The sequence below is a fragment of the Mauremys mutica genome, unplaced genomic scaffold, assembly GCF_020497125.1.
Source record: "Mauremys mutica isolate MM-2020 ecotype Southern unplaced genomic scaffold, ASM2049712v1 Super-Scaffold_100054, whole genome shotgun sequence".
NCBI lineage: Eukaryota > Metazoa > Chordata > Testudines > Geoemydidae > Mauremys > Mauremys mutica.
The window spans coordinates 28,228-44,507 of NW_025423258.1; the positions used below are offsets into that span (position 1 = coordinate 28,228).

Below are 16,280 nucleotides of genomic sequence, written 5' to 3' on the forward strand. Positions count from 1 at the left end.
TGAAATGATTTAACCTCACACCTTGTTGTCAAAGTGTCTGAAATGGACTATCTTGAGTAGCGCTTCAAACATTTTCCCCAGCCTACTAAGAAGCCCTCGTATTAATTAATTAGCCTCTTAGAGTGGACAGGAAAAACCCCAGCTTTTCATGCTCTCCGTATAGGTTCTAGTCTATTCATCCGATGAATTGGGTAGCTCACGGAAGCTTATGCTCAAATACATTTTTTTCGACACTGAGGTGCCACAAGTACTCCTGTTCTTTTTAATAAAAAATTCACTAGCTTCACTAGATGGCGATGCTGCACCACTGACCACCATGTTCAATGAATGAGAACTGCACGGGACAAAAAAAAGCTGGAGGGTTTAACTCTCAGATCCGTGTCTACGCTCCTCTGTTCTTGCCTCTCATGTTGGCACCAGTATCGTAGTCCTGACCTCTCATGTCAACTAGCAGAATTCCCGTATCTTCCAGCTTATTAAGAAGCATATTTGTCATACTATGTATCATAGTATCATCAATGTCAATAAAGTCTAGAAAATGCTCTCTGACACACAGTTGCAGGGACTTTTTTCAGTAGCTTCGTTACCACACGCACCATTAAAGCTGTTTGTTCGGTATGGCTCATGTTAGGTGTACAGTCCAGTATAATAGCTCGCTGACTTCAGACGTCAGATCTCCCATAATCACCCCATGTGGCGCCACCTGCTGGTTTCTTCCGGGAATTAGCTCTCCAGCCTCCAGAGCACCCCCTGCAGGCCGATGTCCCACTACCACTTGGTCCCCTCCCCATGTCCCTCCCAGGACCCGGTGCCCCTTTATCTGGGGCACTCCCCAACCCCCAGTACCTATTCGCCTTATGCTTAAAAGGTGGGGACATCAAACAATGTATCATGAAGCACCAGTCATGGGAGAGAAACAGGTTAAAAATCCACATAGTTTTTCCCACTAGACAGTCATCCAAAAAGAAAAAGGCCTTCAGCCAATTATTTCCTTGTACCCCTTACAGAGGTGAAATGCAGTCCTGTGAATAGAGCCAGGGCAAGGTCTGCGCTAAACTCTGTCACGGAGGGTCAGGGAGTCAGAGCCCTGCACCCTTTTTCCTGGGATTCACTGTGACTTTCAGCCAGCCAGTAAAATGGAAGGTTTATTGGACAATAGGCACACAGTCTACAGCATAGCTTGTAGGCACAACCAGGAACCCTCAATCAAGTCTTTCTGATGGGGGGGGGGGTTCAGGGATCTTAGAGCACCACCCAGCCAAAAACTGAAACTAAAAATCCCTCCAGGAGCTTTCTACCCCCTCCCCTCGCTCCTCCACTCGTTTGTTCGGTCTCCCAGGCAGAAGGTGTGATTTCCCCCCCCCCCCCGCTAAGGTTACAGCTCAGATAGCTTCCTTCTCATCCCCAATGTAACTCCCCGCCAACATTCCCAGGTCAAATCCGCCCCGCTCCCTGCTCCGTCACAGCAGCACAGCGGGTTTATGCGGCACTTCACTGCACAGGTGCTGTGAGACTTCAGTGGCATAGTTTTCATCGTGTATTGGAACAGCCAGCTGGACTCCTGTAAGATACAGAGCAGAGAGAGGTTTGGGCCACAACGTTCACCTCAGCGGCTCAGTTTCTGCAGACTTTTGATATGTTCCCATCTGAGGATGATGGTTTTGGCCAGCCCCAGTTCAGAGCTTTCAGTCCCTTCAACCAGTGAGTCTCTGGCACAGTTGAGCTAATGTAGTTGAACTTTTCAGGCCTTTCCCTCATCTCCGACCCCCCCTCACACCTCACATTGCACTCTAATAGCCCTGGCCCTTCTCTTGATCCCTGCCAAGCTCAAATACAGAATGAGTGAAGTCTAGGAAGCGCTGCACTTCTTGAGGACTTCAAACTTTGTCCCATTTATGAATGGCTTCCACCTTATTTGGCTCAATCGTAGCAGCCTCTGGGGAGAGGCTGTACCCCAAAAACTCAATGAGGATGACTTATTGGATCCCTAGACACTCCCTCATCGTGGGACTCCCTTCCTAGGAATAAAAGAAGGACAGCAGAATGACAAAGATGTCTCTGACCCTGGGGTCCAAGTCAAGGGGAGATCCCCTCACCCTCCCTGTTCAGTTCACACTCACAGACGCCCCTAGCCGGAGGGGAGACTAAAAGGCAGAAAGCAAAGGTGCCCCTGGAGGAAAGGCTCTAGGCTGGGATCCAGTCCATTTCCCAGATCTACACCCAGGATTGTGTCACCAGTGCCACAGCCCTTCCTCTGCGTCCCAGTTCCCACCTGCCAGAAGGGGAGGATTCTTCCCTGCCCCAGGGTGTTAGGGAGGAGTTTCATTCCTGGCTGGGAAGCGTTCAGATACCAGGTCAATGGGTTGGGCCCCAGGTGGGGGGATGGTCAGACATTCACTGCGTCAGGGGTGACACGGGCCATGGGATGGTCTGAGCAGTGACGACAGGGGAGGGGGCGCCATGTCAGGCCACCCCTCCCAGACTGCAATGGCTATTGAGCGTAACCCCTGGTTCTGCGGACGATCTCATTTCTGGGCCAGCCCCTTGGCCCTGACAGCCTGATTGTCCAAACCTGGCCTCTGGGCATGGGGGCAGGGGCAGTATCTGGCCTGGCCCCAGCTCCAGAGGTTGGGGTAGGGCATGGTGTTGAGAGAGTGAGGTGCTCGGCCTTGGTTTCGCTCAGTGCTGTGGTCTCTATGTCCGCTCTCCCCCGCCCTCCCCGCCGCAGGCACAGCGAGACGGAGCAGTACCTGTGGCAGAGTGTGGGAGCTTGTGGTCATGTGAATGGGGGCCCTTCAAGGCTGTCCCACGGAGCAGAGCCCCTACAGTGCTTCGGGCACCTGGCACAAGACCTTCGCTGTAAGACACCCACGAGAACAAAGGGTATTAACGGCACCGGGAGCCAGCAAAATTTCCACCCAACCCCACCCCATCTCTGAGGGATGGATTCCCCCATCCAACCCGCCCCCCCGAGATGAAATCTTGTCTCCTCTCCACCTTTCCCCAAGGGATCCTCCTGTCCTTCACATGAGGCCATGGACAGTAGCTCTGGTGAATGGAGCATTTAAGCAGCCTCTGCTGACTGACTCCTCCAGTTCTCCCAGAGCTGGGATAACATGACACCAGAGCACTAGGAACCGGCCTGAGGCCCGGAGGGGTAGGGAAGGCTCACAGAGCTGGCATGGGGAGTTGGCAGCCCCTAGCATGAGCAATGGCAGCATGTCGTGTTGATGTGATGCCTGTTAGGAACTAGCCTTTCTGGAGAGCTGGGTCTGCGCTGTTTTGAGCTGCTCAGGGAACAAGCTGGCACCTACCAATGGCACCTGCCTGGCTTCATCCTCCCCTTGCTCCCTGGTCAGCACATGGGGATGAGATGAGAGTGGTTTCCAATGGCCTGGAGGTGAAAGGCCCTGCGGGGGGGTGGGGTGTCCCTCACCTGTTGATCCCCCTTTGGTTACCTCATCCCCTATCAGCTGACTGGCCTTCCCCCGGATGGAATATGTGAGCACCAGCCCAGCCTGGCTGACCTGGAGCTGGGGGTCATGTATGGCCATAGCGCCACTTGGAGGAAAGTTCTTCTTTGGTCTTCCGAAGACCTAAAACCTACAGCACCAGAGCCCTTGCAATTGTCCAGAACCAGGCTTCAAATCCCTCTAGTGGCTCACAAGGTGGATGAGAGTCCTGGGGCAGCCAACCTTTGGGGGTCCCATGGACCAAGGAGCCCCCTTCAGTAAGAGGTTGCAGGCATTGAGGCCTCGAATAGCTCTTTCTGGAGCAGGATTCACCGCAGCTGTCACGAGATGCTGGAAAAGTGTCTGCGCACTCTGGAACCCAGACAACAAAGGACACGCTACAGCTCCCAGCAGCACTATCTCCTGCAGCTCACCCACTAGAGATTAGGGGTCTTTTAGATCTGGCTCATTACCACGCCTCACCTCACTGACATTCCCATGAGCCTCACACACTCTGCTGGAAACAAGTAGCAGGCTCTTGCCCTGTATCCATGACACGCTCACTGCAGGGGGAGACACCTGAGCACCGGTGGAGACTCCTTACCTCCCCCCATCCTGGCCATGTTCCTATAGCCCAGGCTCTCGGTGTCCTGGAGCCCATCCCGACACCACAGCTCTCTTGCCTCTCTGATGTTCAGCCCTGGGGGAGAAGGACACACCCATTTGGGCCATTTGGCATTCCGATTTCAGTTGCTGTTTCCTTCTGTTCCCATTGCTGGGTACACACTGGCCGGGGTCCTCGTGGCATCCATGGACCAATGGACTCACAGGGTCCTCACCAGGTAGTTTAATACCAGAAGGGGGATTTGTTTCAGTCATCGCAGTAATCATGGGACCCTTATGGCCATTGTGCTCTGGGACTGGGTGCCTGTTAATGGTGGCGTCTAATACCGAGAAACCCCCCCCCACTGAAGTCAGGCCCTACTGGTGACATCCTACAAGCTTTGTGTCCTTTCCCTTCAGCGCCTGCCCTCATGATGGGCTCTGTCCCGCCACATGCCTCAATAACTCCGTCCCTGTCCCCTCACTAGCTAGCTGCCCTGTCAGAGGGCTGATTTCCCTGGATTGGGGACAGAGCTGGGCTCTGAGATAAAGCAGCCAATTTCCCTGGCACTTTCACATTCACCTCCCTAATTCAGAGAGAGGGGAAGAGAAAGAGTCACCATCTAAGGTGGGGTGGGTCTCAGAGGAGGGGGCTTCTTTCTGTAGGGTCCCATTGCCCAGCTGAGGGAGTCTCAAAGTAGGGGCCTTGTTTCTATTGGGGTTCCTCTGCCCCGCTACAGTGGGTCTAAATAGAGAGGCCTTAGTTCTATAGGCGTCCCAATGGCCAGCAGGAGCTAGTCTCCGAGAGGCTCGTTTCCATGGGGTCCCATTGCCCGGCTGGGTTTCTTACCCCTCTTCTGCAGGAAGAGCCTGTGCAGCCCATAGATCTCGCCCCTGGCTTGCCGGCTGATGTTATTGGCTGGGTGAGATACATAGAGACCCAGCTGCAGCACAAAGTCGCCTGCCTTGGGGAAGTCGGAGGAGCACTGGTGGCAGGAAGAGGAGAGGGGAATCCATCAACATTCTCCCTTCAGCTCTCCAGCTCCACTGGGCCAGAGCTCTGCTCCCAGCCCTCTGTAGGAGGCGCTGGGGCAGAGGAGCGAGACCCGTCTTTCTCTGCCCCTAAGGGAGCTTGGAGCAAAGGGACCAGGACAAGGGCCCTCGCTGAGCACTCGCTGCCTCGTTGCTCCAGAATAACAAGGGCCCCCAGGTCAGGCACAAATCTGCCAGCCACTGGCCTATGGAATGCAGTCCCTTACGGACCCGGGGGGACCAATTAGCCAAGGGATGAGGAACTTGACTCAAGCTCTGACTCTGCAGGATGCTGGGGTCAAAGGTCACTTATGTCAAATCCAGGCAGGGAGGTGGCGAATTTGAGCAGGGCAGCACTGCTCTGTATGGCCCTGGGTCTTCTTGGAGAGGACCCAGAAATGGATGTGCTGCGGGAAAAGGAGGCAGGGGAGGGTCAGCGGGCAGGCGTACGTGCTCCGCAAACGAGCCTCTTCCCCTCTCCATGGAGCTGAGACTTTGTGCTCAGGGTGGAAGAATAGCTGATTGGAAAAGGGGGCTCTGAAACCCCTGATCCATGCAGAGCATGCCAGGCTCAAGTCACACACCCAAGAAACCTCCCCCCCAGACCCCAGCTGCAAAGCACTTGGTAGCATGGATGGAACAGCCGTGAGGACAATCCCTCCAGGAACCCCAGTGTCCCTAGGACAGAAGAGCTGATTCCCTGAGGCTCCTCCTGTATCTCAGGGTCTCCCTAGAAAGGAGCCAATGACTTTTCTCAGAGGCCCATATTGTGCATCTCACAGGGGTTTCAGTCTCTCAGTACCCAGCCAGGCCTGGTTTTCACAGTTAGTGCTTAATGCAACCTTGCAGAGCTCTGGCTGACAGTCCCAGCTCCATCCCCCTGCACTGACAGCTCCGGGAAAGTGTGGCCGGCTGGGTCCAAGCTGGGCGGCAGGGATAGCTCAGTGGTTTGAGCATTGGCCTGCTAAACCCAGGATTGGGAGCTCAATCCTAGAGGGGGCCACTTAGCAAGTGTTCATGGCCGGATGCCTGCTGCCCTCTTCAATCCTTGCTCTTAGCAGTTCTCTGTGCAAGGCCTGGTACCCAGCAGACTATGGAACAGCCAAACTAATGAGTGGGAGGAAGGATCCCTGGGAGAGTCCGGATAGCAGATCAGAGAATGAAGAGAGGAGAAAAGTCTGGGATCAGCCACAGAGGGGTAACACCAGGGCCGGCACCAGCCAAGCAAGCTCGTGCTTGGGGCAGCAGATTGCAAGGGGCAGCATTAGCTGCTTCGGACGCCCCCGCAGGTTTTTACTTTTTTCTTTTTGGTTCGCTGGTTTGTTCGTTCCCCCCCACACACACACTTCGCTGCTCTGGCCGGCCCGCAGGTTTGAACATTGTGGCGGGGGTCGAGGGGTGGGGCGTGAGGGACGGGTTTCAGTGCGATGGCAGCACACGGTGCGGTTGTGCGGGATGGGTTTCAGCTCTGTGGTGGATGTGGGGGGACTGTGGGGGTGGATTTGAGTGCTAAGGCAGGGCACAGGGGGGCTGTGGTGGGGCTGTGGGGGATGGGTTTGAGCTCTGTGGCATGTAACAAGAGGTCTGTGGGGGATTGGTTTGATCGCTGTGGCAGGGAATGGGGGTCTGTGGGGGATGGGTTTGAGTGCTGTGTGAGGGAACGAGGCGGCTGTGATGGGGTTGTGCGGGATGGGTTTCAGCTCTGTGGTGGATGTGGGGGGACTGTGGGGGTGGATTTGAGTGCTAAGGCAGGGCACAGGGGGGCTGTGGTGGGGCTGTGGGGGATGGGTTTGAGCTCTGTGGCATGTAACAAGAGGTCTGTGGGGGATTGGTTTGATCGCTGTGGCAGGGAATGGGGGTCTGTGGGGGATGGGTTTGAGTGCTGTGTGAGGGAACGAGGCGGCTGTGATGGGGTTGTGGGGGATGGGTTTCAGGGCTGTTCCAGGGAATGGGGGGATGGGGTGGGGATCTGGCGGATGGGTTTGAGCACTGTGGCCGGGAATGGGAGGTTGTGGGGGATGGGTTTGAGGGCTGTGGCCAGGAATGAGAGGTTGTGGGGGATGGGTTTGAGGGCTGTGAGTGGGAATGGGGGGCTGCGGGTGATGGGTTTGAGGGCTGTGGCAGGTAATAGGAGGTTGTGGGGGATGGGTTTGAGTGCTGTGGCTGGGAATGGGGGGCTGTGGGGGATGGGTTTGAGGACTGTGGCCAGGAATGAGAGGTTGTGGGCGATGGGTTTGAGTGCTGTGACTGGGAATGGGGGGCTGTGGGCGATGGGTTTGAGGGGTGTGGCAGGTAATAGGAGGTTGTGGGGGATGGGTTTGAGTGCTGTGGCAGGGAATGGGGAGCTGTGGGGGATGGGTTTGAGCGCTGTGGTAGGGAATGGCAGGTTGTGGGGGATGGGTTTGAGCGTTGTGGCGTGGAAGAATGGGATGTTATGGAGTATGGGTTTGAGCTCTGTGGCAGGGAATGAGGGGTCTGTGTGGGATGGGTTTGAGCGCTGTGACGGAACGGGGGTCTGTGGGAGATGGGTTTTAGCGCTGTGGTAGGGAATGGGGGTCTGTGGGGGATGGGTTTCAGCGCTGTGTGAGGGAACAGGCGGCAGTGATGGGGCTGTGGGTTTGGCTTTGATCACTATGGCAGGGAGCAAGAGAGCTGTGATGGGGCTTTGCGGGATGGGTTTGAGCGCTGTGGCAGGGCAAGGGGGGCTGGGGTGGGGCTAAGGGAGATGGGTTTGAGCGCTGTGGCAGGGCTGGAGGGTCTGTGGGGGATGGGTTTGAGGGCTGTGGCTGGGAATGCGATGCTGTGGGGGATAGGTTTGAGGGCTGTGTGAGGTAATGGGAGGTTGTGGGGGATGGGTTTGATAGCTGTGGCAGGGAACAAGGTCACTGTGATGGGGCTGTGGGGCATGGGTTTCAGGGCTGTGGCTGGGACTGGGGGGCTGTGGGGGATGGTTTTCAGGGCTGTGTGAGGAAATGGGAGGTTGTGAGGGATGGGTTTGAGCGCTGTGGGAGGGAATTGGGCGCTGGGGTGGGGCTCCGGGGGATGGGTTTGAGGGCTGTTGCAGGGAATGGAGGAGCTTGGGGGATGGGTTTGAACACTGTGGCATGGAATGGGGGGCTGTGATTAGGCTGTGGGGGATGGGTTTGATCGCTGTGGCAGCGAACGAGGTCGCTGTCACGGGGCTGTGGGGGATGGGTTTCAGCGCTATGGCAGGGAATGAGAGGTTGTGGGGAATGGGTTTGAGGGCTCTGGCCGGGAATGAGAGATTGTTGAGGATGTGTTTCACGGCTGTGGCTGGGAATGGGGGCTGTGGGGGATGGGTTTGAGGGCTGTGTGAGGTAATGGGAGGTTGTGAGGGATGGGTTTGAGTGCTGTGAGAGAGAATGGGGGGATGTGATGTTGCTGTGGGGAATGGGTTTGAGGGCTGTGGTAGGGAATGGATGGTCTGTGGGGGATGTGTTTCAGGGCTGTGCCAGGGAATGGAGGAGCTCTGGGGGATGGGTTTGAGCACTCTGGCAGGGAATGGGTGGGAGTGATGGGGCTGTGGGGGATGGGTTTGATCACTGTGGGAGAGAAGAAGGTTGCTGTGATGGAGCAGTGGGGGATGGGTTTGAGCTCTGTGGTAGGGAACGAGGTCGCTGTGATGGGGCTGTGGGAGATGGGTTTGAGCGCTGTGGCAGGGAACGAGGTCGCTGTGATCGGGTTGTGGGGGATGGGTTTGAGTGCTGTGGCTTGGAATGGGGGTCTGTGGGGGATGGGTTTGAGAGCTGTGTGAGGTAATGGGAGGTTGTGAGGGATGGGTTTGAGCGCTGTGGGAGGGAATGGGGGGCTGTGATTTGGCTCTGGGGGATGGGTTTGAGGGCTGTGGCAGGGAATGGAGGATCTGTGGGGGATGGGTTTGAGCACTATGGCAGGGAATGGAGGGCTGTGATGGGGCTGTGGGGGATGGGTTTGAGCGCTGTGGGAGGGAATGGGGGGCTGTGGGGGATGCCTTTTAGCACTGCAGCAGTGAAGGGGGGCTGTGATGGTGCTGGGGGAATGGGTTTGAGGGCTGTGGCAGGGAATGGAGGAGCTTGGGGGATGGGTTTCAACACTGTGGGAGGGAATGGGGGACTGTGATGAGGCTGTGGGGGATGGGTTTGAACACTGTGGCAGGGAACGATGTTGGTGTGATGGGAGTGTGGGGGATGGGTTTGAACACTGTGGCAGGGAACGAGGTCGCTATGATGGAGCTGTAGGGGATGGGTTTGAGCACTGTGGCAGGGAAGGATGTCGCTGTGATGGGGCTGTGGGGGAATGGTATGAGCGTGTGGCAGGGTATGGGGGCTGTGGGGGATGGGTTTGAGGGCTGTGGCAGGGAATGGGAAGTTGTGAGGGATGAGTTTCAGCAATGTGGCAGGGAATGGATGCTGTGGGGGATGTGTTTGAGGGCTGTGTGATGTAATGGGAGGTTGTGAGGGATGGGTTTGAGCGCTGTGGGAGGGAATGGGGTCTGTGATGGGGCTGTGGGGGATGGGTTTAAGTGCTGTGGCAGGGAACGAGGTCGCAGTGATGGCGCTGTGGGGGATGGGTTTGAGCACTGTGCCAGGGAACGAGTTCGCTGTGATGGGGCTGTGGGGGATGGGTTTGAGCGCTATGGCAGGGAATGGGACGTTGTGGGGAATGATTTTGAGGGCTCTGGCCAGGAATGAGAGCTTGTGGGGGATGGGTTTGAGCACTGTGGCAGGGAATGGGGGGCAGTGATGGGGCTGTGGGTTATGGGTTTGATCGCTGTGGCAGGGAACAAGGTCGTTGTGATGGGGCTGTGGGGGATGGGTTTGAGCGCTGTGGCAAGGCACGGGGGGCCGGGGTGGGACTAAGGGGGATGGATTTGAGTGCTCTGGCAGGGAATGGAGGGTCTGTGGGGGATGGGTTTGAGCGCTGTGGCAGGGAATGGGGTTCTGTGGGGGATGGGTTTGAGTGCTGTGTGAGGGATCGAGGCGGCTGTGATGGGGGTCTGAGGGATGGGTTTCAGGGCTGTTCCAGGGAATGGGGGCTGGGGTGGGGGTGTGGGAGATGGGTTTGAGGGCTGTGGCAGGAATGGGAGGTTGTGGGGGATGGGATTGAGCGCTGTGGCCGGGAATGGGGGGCTGTGATGGGGCTGTGTGGGGGATGGGTTTGAGGGCTGTGGCAGGGAATGGAGGAGCTTGGGGGATGGGTTTGAACACTGTGGGAGGGAATGGTGGGCTGTCATGAGGCTGTGGGGGATGGGTTTGAACACTGTGGCAGGGAACGATGTTGCTGTCATGGGAGTGTGGGGGAGGGGTTTGAGCGGTGTGGCAGGGAATGGGGGCTGTGGGGGATGGGTTTGAGTGCTGTGGCAGGGAATGGGAGGTTGTGAGGGATGGGTTTCAGCAATGTGGAAGGAATGGGGGCTGTGGGGGATGGGTTTGGGGGCTGTGGTAGGTAATGGGGGCTGTGTAGGATGGGTTACCTCACACAGCCCTGAAACCATGCCCCACAGCCCCATCACAGCGACCTTGTTCCCTCCCACAGCGCTCAAACCCATCCTCTACAGACCCCCATTCCCTGTCACAGCGCTCAAACCCATCCACCACAACATCCCATTCCCTGCCACAGCCCTCAAACCCATCCCCCACAGCCCCAGCCTCCCATTCCCTGGAACAGCCCTGAAACCTATCCCTCACACCCCCATTACAGCCGCCTCCTTCCCTCACACAGCACTCAAACCCATCCCCCACAGATCCCCAATCCCTGCCACAGCCCTCAAACCCATCCCCCAGAGCCACATCACAGCCCCCCATTCCCTCCCACAGCGCTCAAACCCATCTCTCACAACCTCCCATTACCTCACACAGCCCGCAAACCCATCCCTCACAGACCCCCATTCCAAGCTACAGCACTCAAACCCATCCCACACAGGCCCATCACAGCGACCTCGTTCCCTGCCACAGCGCTTAAACCCATGCCCCACAGCCCCATCACAGCCCCCCATTCCCTGCGAGAGTGCTCAAACCCATCCCCCAGAGATCCTCCATTCCCTCCCACAGTGCTCAAACCCATCCCTCACAACCTCGCATTTCCTCACACAGCCCTGAAAACCATCCCCCATGTTGTGTATTTGGTTGTCATGGGTTTTGTTACTATGGCAACTGAGTTAGACTATTAAGGGATAGCTCTCTGTGAGCTCTCTGTGTCTGTAAATAAAATGGAGGTTTTGGTTAGCTGTCTGCTTTCTGGCCTCAAGTGATTGCTTCCTACACCGGCTGCGTCTAGGACATAACACCCCACAGCCCCCCATTCCCTGCCACAGCCCTGAAACGCAAGCCCCACAGCCCCATCACAGCGACCTTGTTCCCTGCCACAGCGATCAAACCCATCCCCCACAACCTCCCATTACCTCACACAGCCCTCAAACCCATCCCCCACAGCCCCACATTCCCAGCCACAGCCCTGAACCCCCCCCCACAGACCCTCCATCCCCTGCCACAGCTCTCAAACCCATCCCCCTTAGCCGCACCCCAGCCCCCCTTGCCCTGCCACAGCGCTCAAACCCATCCTGCAAAGCCCCATCACAGAGCTCTTGCTCCCTGCCACAGCGATCAAAGCCAACCTCCAGAGCCCCATCACTGCCGGCTGTTCCCTCACACAGCGCTGAAACCCATCCCCCACAGACCCCCATTCCCTATCACAGCGCTCAAAGCCATCCCCCACACACGCCCATTCCCTACCACAGCGCTCAAACCCATCCCCCACAGCCCCACATTCCCAGCCACAGCCCTGAACCCCCCCCCCCAGACCCTCCATCCCCTGCCATAGCTCTCAAACCCATCCCCTACAGCCCCCCATTCCCTCCCACAGCGCTCAAACCCATCCCCTACAGACCCCCATTCCCTGTCACAGCGCTCAAAACCATCCCCCGGAGACCCCTCGTTCCCTGCCACAGCCCTCAAACCCATCGCCCACAGCCCCCCAATCCCTCCCACAGCAATCAAACCCATCCCCTTTGCCCCCCATTCCCAGCCAGAGCCCCACCCCATCCCCCCATTCCCTGGAACAGCCCTGAAGCCCATCCCCTACAGCCCCATCAAAGCCGCCTCGTTCCCTCATACAGCGCTCAAACCCATCCCCCACAGACACCCCATTCCCTGCCACAGCGCTAAAACCCATATCCCACAGACCCCCATTCCCTGTCACAGTGCTCAAACCCATCCCCCACAGACCCCTCGTTCCCTGCCACAGAGCTCAAACCCATCCTCCCTAACATCCCATTCTTCCACGCCACAACGCTCAAACCCATCCCCCACAACCTGCCATTCCGTACCACAGCGCTCAAACCCATCCCCCACAGCTCCCCATTCCCTGCCGCAGCACTCAAACCCATCCCCCACAACCTCCTATTACCTGCCACAGCCCTCAAACCCATCCCCACAGGCCCCCATTCCCTCCCACAGCGCTCAAACCCATCCCCCACAACCTCCTATTACCTGCCACAGCCCTCAAATCCACCCCCACATTCCCCCCACATCCACCACAGAGCTGAAACCCATCCACCACAACCGCACCGTGTGCTGCCATCGCACTCAAACCCGTTCCTCACGCCCCACCCCTCGTCCCCTGCCACAATTTTCAAACCTGCGGGCCGGCCAGAGCAGCAGGGGGTGTGAGGCATGGGTTTCAGGGTTGTTCCAGGGAATGGGGGGCTGGGGTGGGGCTGTGGGGGATGGGTTCGAGGGCTTTGGCAGGGAATGGGAGGTTGTGGGGGATGGGTTTGACCACTGTGGCAGGGAATGGGGGGGCTGTGTTCGGGCTGTGTGGGGCATGGGTTTGAGGACTGTGGCAGGGAATGGAGGAATTTGGGGAATGGGTTTGAGCACTGTGTCAGGGAATGGGGGGCTGTGATGGGGCTTTGGGGGATGGGTTTGAGCGCTATGGCAGGGAATGGGAGGTTGTGGGGAATGGGTTTCAGGGCTCTGGCCGGGAATGAGAGGTTGTGGGGGATGGGTTTGAGGGCTTTGGCTAGGAAAGGGGGGCTGTGGGGGATGGGTCTGAGGGCTGTGGCAGGTAATCTGAGTTTGTGGGGGATGGGTTTGAGCGCTGAGGTAGGGAATGGGGGGCTGTGGAGGATGGCTGTTAGCACTGTGTCAGGGAATGGGGGGCTGTGATGGGGCTGTGTGGAATGGCTTTGAGGGCTGTGGCAGGGAATGGAGGAGCTCTGGGGGATGGGTTTGAGGGCTGTGGCAGGGAATGGGGGGCAGTGATGGGGCTGTGGGGGATGGGTTTGATCGCTGTGGCAGGGAACAAGGTCGCTGTGATGGGGCTGTGGGGGATGGATTTGAGCGCTGTGGCAAGGCACGGGGGACTGTGGTGGGGCTAAGGGGGATGGATTTGAGTGCTGTGGCAGGGAATGGAGGGTCTGTGTGGGATGGGTTTGATTGGTGTGTGAGGGATCGAGGCGGCTGTGATGGGGGTCTGAGGGATGAGTTTCAGGGCTGTTCCAGGAATGGGGGCTGGGGTGGGGCTGTGGGAGATGGGTTTGAGGGCTGTGGCAGGAATGGGAGGTTGTGGGGGATGGGATTGAGCGCTGTGGCCGGGACTGGGGGGCTGTGATGGGGCTGTGTGGGGAATGGGTTTGAGGGCTGTGGCAGGGAACGATGTTGCTGTGATGGGAGTGTGGGGGATGGGTTTGAGCGGTGTGGCAGGGAATGGGGGCTGTGGGGGATGGGTTTGAGGGCTGTGGCAGGGAATGGGAGGTTGTGAGGGATGGGTTTCAGCAATGTGTCAGGAATGGGGGCTGTGGGGGATGGGTTTGGGGGCTGTGGTAGGTAATGGGGGCTGTGTAGGATGGGTTACCTCACACAGCCCTGTAACCCATGCCCCACAGCCCCATCACAGCGACCTTGTTCCCTCCCACAGCGCTCAAACCCATCCTCTACAGACCCCCATTCCCTGTCACAGCGCTCAAACCCATCCCCCACAGCCCCAGCCTCCCATTCCCTGGAACAGCCCTGAAACCCATCCCTCACACCCCCATTACAGCCCCTCCTTCCCTCACACAGCACTCAAACCCACCCCCACAGATCCCCAAGCCCTGCCACAGCGCTTAAACCCATCCCCCACAGCCCCACCCCATCCCCCCATTCCCTCCCACAGCGCTCAAACCCATCCCCCACAACCCCATCACAGCCGCCTCGTTCCCTCACACAGCACTCAAACCCATCCCCCACAGACCCCTCGTTCCCTGCCACAGAGCTCAAACCCATCCCCCACAGCCCCACCACAGCCCCCCTGTGCCCTGCCTTAGCACTCAAATCCACCCCCACATTCCCCCGACATCCACCACAGAGCTGAAACCCATCCACCACAACCGCACCGTGTGCTGCCATCGTACTCAAACCCGTTCCTCACGCCCCACCCCTCGTCCCCTGCCACAATGTTCAAACCTGCGGGCCGGCCAGAGCAGCATGGGGTGTGAGGCATGGGTTTCAGGGCTGTGGCAGGGAATGGGAGGTTGTGGGGGATGGGTTTGACCACTGTGGCAGGGAATGGGGGGGGCTGTGTTCGGGCTGTGTGGGGGATGGGTTTGAGGGCTGTGGCAGGGAATGGGGGGCTGTGATGGGGCTTTGGGGGATGGGTTTGAGCGCTATGGCAGGGAATGGGAGGTTGTGGGGAATGGATTTCAGGGCTCTGGCCGGGAATGAGAGGTTTTGGGGGATGGGTTTGAGGGCTTTGGCTAGGAAAGGGGGGCTGTGGGGGATGGGTCTGAGGGCTGTGGCAGGTAATCGGAGGTTGTGGGCGATGGGTTTGAGCGCTGAGGTAGGGAACGGGGGGCTGTGGAGGATGGCTGTTAGCACTGTGGCAGGGAATGGGGGCTGTGATGGGGCTGTGGGGAATGGCTTTGAGGGCTGTGGCAGGGAATGGAGGAGCTGTGGGGGATGGGTTTGAGGGCTGTGGCAGGGAATGGGGGGCAGTGATGGGGCTGTGGGGGATGGGTTTGATCGCTGTGGCAGGGAACAAGGTCGCTGTGATGGGGCTGTGGGGGATGGGTTTGAGCGCTGTGGCAAGGCACGGGGGGCTGTGGTGGGGCTGTAGGGGATGGATTTGAGTGCTGTGGCAGGGAATGGAGGGTCTGTGGGGGATGGGTTTGAGCGCTGTGGCAGGGAACGAGGGGTCTGTGGGGGATGGGTTTTAGCACTGCGGCAGGCATTGGGGGGCTCTGTGGGGGATGGGTTTGAGTGCTGTGTGAGGGAATGAGGCGGCTGTGATGGAGGTGTGAGGGATGAGTTTCAGGGCTGTTCCAGGGAATGGGGGGCTGGGGCGGGGCTGTGCGGGATGGGTTTGAGGGCTGTGGCCGGGAATGGGAGGTTGTGGGGGATGGGTTTGACCACTGTGGCCTGGAATGGGGGGCTGTGGAGGATGGCTGTTAGCACTGTGGCAGGGAATGGGGGGCTGTGATGGGGCTGTGGGGAATGGCTTTGCGGGCTGTGGCAGGGAATGGAGGAGCTCTGGGGGATGGGTTTGAGGGCAGTGGGAGGGAATGGGGGGCAGTGATGGGGCTGTGGGCGATGGGTTTGAGCGCTGTGGCAGGGAACGAGGTCGCTGTGACGGGGCTGTGGGGGGGTTGGGTTTGAGCGCTATGGCAGGGAATGGGAGTTTTATTACTGGCGGCATGAACAATTAACAATCAAACCTGGGGTCTTCACTTTAAATCGCCTCTGGAATTATGCGCATCACCATATTATTGGAGCTGACTGTCACAGAGTCTCCAAATCAAGGAGTCCTCAGGTTATTTTCTGGCACTTCCCATACAAGGCCAGTCAGGACTCTGGGGGACCCTCCGCTCTGTGAGCGCACTGTCTCCAGGGCAAGATGCTTACACAGCTTCGATCTTCCTGGATCTGACCTCGGAGCATTCAGCATCCCCTTCCACACTGTGCGCTTCCTGCAGCGAGTCCACCCGGACGGAGCCCTGCACCCCAACTCAGCAGACAGCAGTGACTCTCAGCCAGCTGGTAAAACAGAAGGTTTATTAGTTGACAGGAATGCAGCGGGTAGAATAGAACTTGTTAGCACAGAAATCAGTGACTTTCAGCCAAGTCCATCCAGAAGCTCTGGACTCCCCCTCTACCAGTACTCCCAAGCAGACTGCCTAGCTTCCAGCAACCCTGAGACACGATATATCGAACTCCGGGA

The 16,280-nt window shown here is 58.0% G+C and overlaps 1 long non-coding RNA gene across 1 annotated transcript; it reads right to left on the reverse strand.

The window, feature by feature from the left end:
* Positions 1-1,373: 1,373 nt before the first annotated feature.
* Positions 1,374-4,964, reverse strand: LOC123358435. Its single transcript, XR_006575729.1, has 4 exons — positions 4,906-4,964; positions 4,057-4,152; positions 2,751-2,857; positions 1,374-1,561 (listed from the first exon to the last, which is right to left on the reverse strand). It is a non-coding gene; the product is annotated as an uncharacterized LOC123358435 (long non-coding RNA).
* Between the last annotated feature and the right edge of the window lie 11,316 nt (positions 4,965-16,280).